This window comes from Harpia harpyja, unplaced genomic scaffold (genome assembly GCF_026419915.1).
Source record: "Harpia harpyja isolate bHarHar1 unplaced genomic scaffold, bHarHar1 primary haplotype scaffold_118, whole genome shotgun sequence".
Taxonomy (NCBI): domain Eukaryota; kingdom Metazoa; phylum Chordata; class Aves; order Accipitriformes; family Accipitridae; genus Harpia; species Harpia harpyja.
Genome location: NW_026293190.1, coordinates 220,467 through 226,638, shown reverse-complemented (window position 1 = coordinate 226,638; position 6,172 = coordinate 220,467). Strand labels below are relative to the sequence as shown.

Here is a 6,172-nt window from a genome sequence, read left to right as displayed (position 1 = left end):
CTGCACTACGGGACCCTCCTGGGCAGCAGAGCTTGTGTCCACATGGCAGCAGCTGCCTGGGGCTGTGGGTTTCTCCATGCTGTGCTGCACACTGCCAATACATTTTCACTACCCCTCTGCCAAGGCAATGCTGTGGACCAGTTCTTCTGTGAAGTCCCCCAGATCCTCAAGCTCTCCTGCTCAGATGCCTACCTCAGGGAAGTTGCAGTACTTGTGGTTAGTGCCTGTTTAGTCTTTGGTTGTTTTGTTTTCATTGTGCTGTCTTATGGGCAGATCTTCAGGGCTGTGCTGAGGATCCCCTCTGAGCAGGGACGGCACAAAGCCTTTTCCACGTGCCTCCCTCACCTGGCTGTGGTCTCCTTGTTTGTTAAGCACTGGCCTTTTTGCCTACCTGAAGCCCCCCTCCATCTCCTCCCCATCCCTGGACCTGGTGGTGGCAGTTCTGTACTCAGTGGTGCCTTCAGCCGTGAATCCCCTCATCTACAGCATGAGAAACCATGAGATCAAGGGTGCCCTGAGACAACTAATCACTGGATGCTTTTCAGAAGTAATAAACTGCCTCTTGTGTTCTGCATAGTACTCATATCTCATTACAGACCCAACCTGGCTTTTGCTGGTCTTTTTATGCTGAGTTTGGTTTTCGTTTTATTCTATTTCACTTTTCTTTACTTATCTGAATGCTTTCCACAAAGAAATGTCTTTATTCCTCCAGTTTCTAATTCACAGTTTATGCAGCTTTTGTGTGCCCTGGAGGCTGTGCAAATGAGCTGTTCCCTCTGTGTGTTTAAACAAAATAAAAGGCCCTGCAGTGACTTTTTTTTCCAAGATTCTTCCTCCAAGACCTTCTCTGCAGCTGCAGGGACCAGTTCCTGTGTGCAGAGGGGAAGAAGAAAAGAGTCCTGGCACAGCAGCACTGCCAGGGAGCACCAGCGCTTGGTCTTTCCCGAGCTGCTCTCTTCCCACTTCCATGCTTTCCTTCTGAACCCCTTGGTTGGTGGAAGGCCTGAGTGCTCTTCAAGCATGGTTGCAGTCCTGCTGTGTGGCAGGCCTGTGACCGCAGGCAAGGACAGGCAGTGGGCACTTGTGTGACAGAGCTGGCCTCCATAGCAGCATTTCCGTCATACAAGGGATCTCCTCAGGCCTTGTGCCACAGATGCCCCCCAGCCCTGGGGCTCACCCCTCTCCACCCCTGAGGAGCTGCTGTGCCCTTCAGAGGGTCTGGGGCTGTGGGGTGAGTGCCCAGAGCTCTGCAGCACCCTGTGGTGGGCACTGCTGTGGGGCCATGCCAGACTGGGTTGTGCTGGGAAGAGGGCAGGGGAGGTGGAGAGAGATCAAGGGAAGTGTGGAGAGTTGATGGGGAGCTGGTCTGGGCTGGAAAGTGCCCAGGAGAGAAATAACATCAGTGTAGAGCTTTTAGTCTGTGGGCATGCAGGGCAAGGACTCACACTTGGGTTTTGTCGTTCAGAGCCAGGGCTTGCGGCAAGCATGGAAGACATGCAGGTGTAGGGGAGAGGAGGAGTCTGGTCTGTGCCCTTGGTGGTGTGGACAGATGCGAAGGTGGATCAGGGCCTTTGTCACCCTCAGCATCTCTCATTGGCCGTTTCCAGCACTTGCTGGTCACCCCAGTTTTACAGGTGAGTTTTGCTGTGAGGCCACCTCCATCTTCCTGGTGGTCCAAAGGCTGGTTTTGGGGAACAGACAGCCCTGCTAAGCTTCTCTTCTTCCCCAGACCTTGGCAGAGCAGAGCTGTCTGCAAAACCCCATGTAGGACAAGGCTGCGGCAGGGCATGGGTCGGGTGCTGGGGAAGCTGCAAAAGTAGGAGGGTCATAGTGGAACTGTGATCTGAAGGCTGCCATTGGGATCACAATGGGGGGAAGGTCCCCGCCCCTGACTCTCCCCTTTCCCATGCTGTGCCTGCACAGTGGGGCCGTGGGACCGTGTATGGGCAGTGGGGCTGGGCCAGCACAAGGACAGGCGCCATGAAGCAGCTGCCAGGAGGTAGGCTCACATTACTCCTTTGATCCAAATTCTTCTACTCATCCCAACGCCAAGAGGAGCATGGGGGACAGTGAAGAGGGGGTTAACAGTCAGTATAGAACAATTCTGCCGCTCCTTCCTCCTCACACTTCTCCCCTGTTCCAGCTTGGGTCTCCTCCATGGGATCCCACAATATTTGTGGTCAAGGCTATGTGGTGTTCATTTTTTTCTGCCCTACCTTTCTCCTTTATAATTGCAGAATCACAGACACGTTGTGATTGGAAGGGACCTCTGGAGATCATCCAGTTCAACCCCCTCAGCTGAGGAAGGCTCAGCTAGAGTATGTTGCTCAGCACCTTATCTAGGTGGGTATGGAGTAGCCCCATGGATGGGGACTCCACAACCTGTCCGGGCAGCCTGTTCCAGTGTTTCACCACCCACAGCGTCAAATGATGTCTTCTTGGGTTCAGATAGAATTTTATACACATTAATAAGATCCCCCTCAGGCTTTTCTTCTCCAGGCTGAACAGTCCCACATCTCTCGGCCTTTCCTCCTAGGGAAGATGCTCCAGTCCCTTCAACCAGCTTTGTGGCCCTTTGCTGCACTTGCTTGAGTAGGTCAACAACTTTCTTGCACCGGGCAGCGCAGCGCTTGACACAGCACTCCAGCTGTGGCCTCAGCAGTGCTGAGTAGAGGGGAAGGATCACCTCCCTCCATCTGCCAGCAATGCTTCTCCTAATGCAGCCCAGGAGGCTGCTGGCCTTTGCCATGAGGGGGTATCGCTCGCTCATGCTCAGCTGCTTGTCCTCTGGGACCTCAAGGTCCTTCTCTGTGGAGCTGCTATCTAGCTGGTCAACCCCCAGCATGACGTCCACAGTGTGGTTGGATGACAGGCTGTCCTCCCCCAGGGACTTGTCCTTCTTGAAGATGAGCTTCACCTCTGGCACAGGTCCCACAGTGCTGCAGAGTCACCTGGGACAGCAAACCCCTCTCCTGCCAGGGCTGCACAGCCCAGGCCTCTTTCTCTCTGGGCTCAGGGACTGCAGCTTTTGTTCTTGGTGGGAACCTCATTCATCATGATGTTGCCACCTGCCATCTACTCCAGCATGCCTCTGCTGAGAAGCAAAGCCTTTCTAGACAAGGGCTCCTATTACTTGGTAGAGGCTTTCCTTGTTACGAGTCTGCCCTTGGCCCTGGAGCCACATCTGAGGTGCTGCAGTCCTAATGGGCATCAAAGACCACCACCTGGGGCGCAGACAGTGGGAACCCTGTGTGCCATGACAGAGCTGTGAAATGAGTGGCATAAGCTGAGGTGAGGAAGGACACCTCCCATGGGTTATTTGGTGAATGGAGACACAACATGCTTAGGAGAGACCGACACAGAAGCTGAGAAGTGGGGGATGCCTTGTGTGATGTCAGGGCAGCTCAGATATGTGTGGACATTTTCTATGGGACGGGCAACTGATGAGGTGGGAGCTTCTGTGTGGGTCAGCTTCTGACTAGGCCATCCAGTCTGATGCTCACCTGGACCTGGAACTCCCAGAAGAGGAAGAGCTGGTCAGGGATGTGAGGAGTGGTGTCAGCCTTGGCCATAGTGACCATGAAACTGGGGTGTCCCAGATCCCCAGGGATGGGAAGAAGGAGAGTAGCAGAGAGCAGACCCTGCATATCAGGGAATGAGAATTTGGCCTATTGAGGGCACTGGCAGGTGGGGTCTAAGATGGCAGTGTCAAGGCCCTGAGCAGCATCACCTGCGGCCTCCACCCACACCTCTGTCCATGGGCCCAGGAGACAACTGAAGCCTAGGCCTGAGTTTCAGCCCCAGTTTGATCTATGCTGTAGGGCTACTGGTCTCCAGACACAGCCATAGACACAGCCTTGCCTGTCCATGGACCTTGTTGATTTGGACTTGCAGGCTCACTTCCCAGCTTGATTCTTTATGGGATGCACAATGGAAGGACTCTGTGGCCCTCCAAGTGCCAGACCCCAGCTGAGTCATGGAGGCCTAGGGCCTTTCTGCTCCCTTTCTTCCTGTCATCCCTTGGTCAGGTTTTGGGAGGAGAGGAAGGAAAAGCAGGGGTGGTTTGAGCAGAGCCATCACATGTGAAATGATCTAAAGGCTATGCCAGTTCAAAACTGTTATCTTCTGCTGCTTAAGTCTTCAGCAGGAACCTGGCAGCTCTGAGATGCCTCCATCTCCCTCTCTTGTAGCAATTAAGCTGATAGGACCCCAGTCACAGGCTTTCTTTCAATTCTGTTTGCAGCCTAAAGCACCCCATTGGTCTGCAGATATGCCAGGAAACTTGCATAAGGAACCCACTCCTGAGGACAAGGAGGTGGATGTTCCCAGGAATCTCAGGAGGCGTGGCATACCCATAGCTGTGCTCAGGGAGCTGGTCAAATGCCTCGTCTCCATTTCTGTAATGGTGGCCTAGACGCCTGGTTCATGTGTCAACTCTCTCTGTGGCTGCTGACATTTACGGAGCAACCTGGTCTGACCTCAGAGCTGGCCCTGCTTGCAGCTGGGCATTGGACTACAGACCACCTGAGCTCCCTTCCACCCGGAATGGTCTGATCAGCGTATGATGTAGAGACCCTCGCCTCCAACTTTATCTCTTCTTGTACAGCATTTGGCAAGGCACAGGCTCCCGGAAGGGCTGGTGGGCAAGAGACTGTTGGGGAGTCTCTAGTCCAGCCTCCAGGCTGGCTGTGACTTTGAGGAGCAAGGAAGAGCTCCAAAGGTGGAGATCACAACAGCACTCCTCCTAGTCCATTTTATTTTTCCTAAGGCTCAGCCTAAAGCTCCCAAGAGGCAAGTTGTGGCTGTTGACTCTGTCATATCATTGGCCACTGCAGAAGAGAGCTTGGCTCCACCATCTCTCCAGGAAGCTGTAGGGTCTTCTTAGGTGGCCCCATGCCTCCTTCAGCAGGCTGGAGAGGCCCAGTTCCCTCAGACTCTCCTCACAGCTCGTGCCTTAAGTCCCTCACTCCACATTGGCAGACCTCCTCCGCACCTTCTCCAGTTTCTCCACTCTCCTTTTAAAATGGGAGGCCCACTGGCTCATATGGCATCATCCTGCTGCCCAGGCCCTTCTCCTCAGAGCACTCCTTAGCCGGCCAGGTCCCTACCCATGCTGCTGCATGGAGTTGTTGTGCAGCTTGTGGATTGGGATAAAAACAGATAATAGGTGAACGAAAAAAGATTAAAACAAATATAAACCCAACCCAACAGGCAATGCAAAGGCAATCACTTACCACCTCCCACAAGCACACTGACACCCAGCCAGTCTCCCTTCAACAGACACCTTGAATGACAGGAAACTCCACCGCCATCTTCCTCTGCCCGAGCTTTTATTGCTGAGCATGACGTCATATGGTATGGAATATCCCTTTGGTCAGATGGGGTCAGCTGGCCTGGCTGTGTCCCATTGCCCCCCAACTTCTCGCCCACCCCCAGCCTACTCGCTGGGAGGGAGCAGAGTGAGAAACAGAGGCGGCCTTGACGCTGTGCAAACAGTATTCAGCAACAGCTAAAATGCTGGTGTGTTACCAACACTGTTTAAGGCACCAATGCAAAACACAACACCATAGGGGCTGCTATGAAGGGAGTGAACCCCACCCCAGCCAGACCCAGGACACTTGAACCAGGGTCCCAAAAATGGACACAGTAGTGTACAGGTGGTTTGACAAGTGATGGGCAGGGGAGACAATAATTTCCCTCACTCTTTTGGCAAGGCTCTTCTTTCTACACTCCAGGACACTGCTGGCCACCTCTGCTACCAGGTAGCCCCGGATCATGTGGATCACTGCTGGATCGTGTTTTGCCTTCTGTCCCCCAGCACCACCAGAGCTGTTTCCTCAGAGATGCTCTCTGGCCAGGCAGTCCCCTTCCCCTGCCACTGCAGGCTGTTAGTCTATCCCAGGCGCAGGATCTGGCCTTTGTCTTTCTTGTATCTCACAAAGTCCCTGACAGGACAGTCCTTCTGCCTGTTAGGGTTCCCCTGAATGGCATCGCCAGGCACAGGAATGGTCCTCCCAATATAGTGCCATCAACAAACGTGGTGAGAGTTGCCTCCTCCGGGTCATGGATACAGGTGTTAAAGTGCACAGCGCCCAGGAGAGTCCCCTGTGAAGCCCCACAATGCCCCAATATGGCCCACTGGCCTCCAGGTAGGGTATGGCCCCTTCACCAC

At 53.9% G+C, this 6,172-nt stretch overlaps 1 pseudogene; it reads left to right on the top strand.

Annotated features, from left to right (window-relative positions):
• Window positions 1-3,271, top strand: LOC128138220 (olfactory receptor 14A16-like; annotated as a pseudogene).
• Window positions 3,272-6,172: the final 2,901 nt, after the last annotated feature.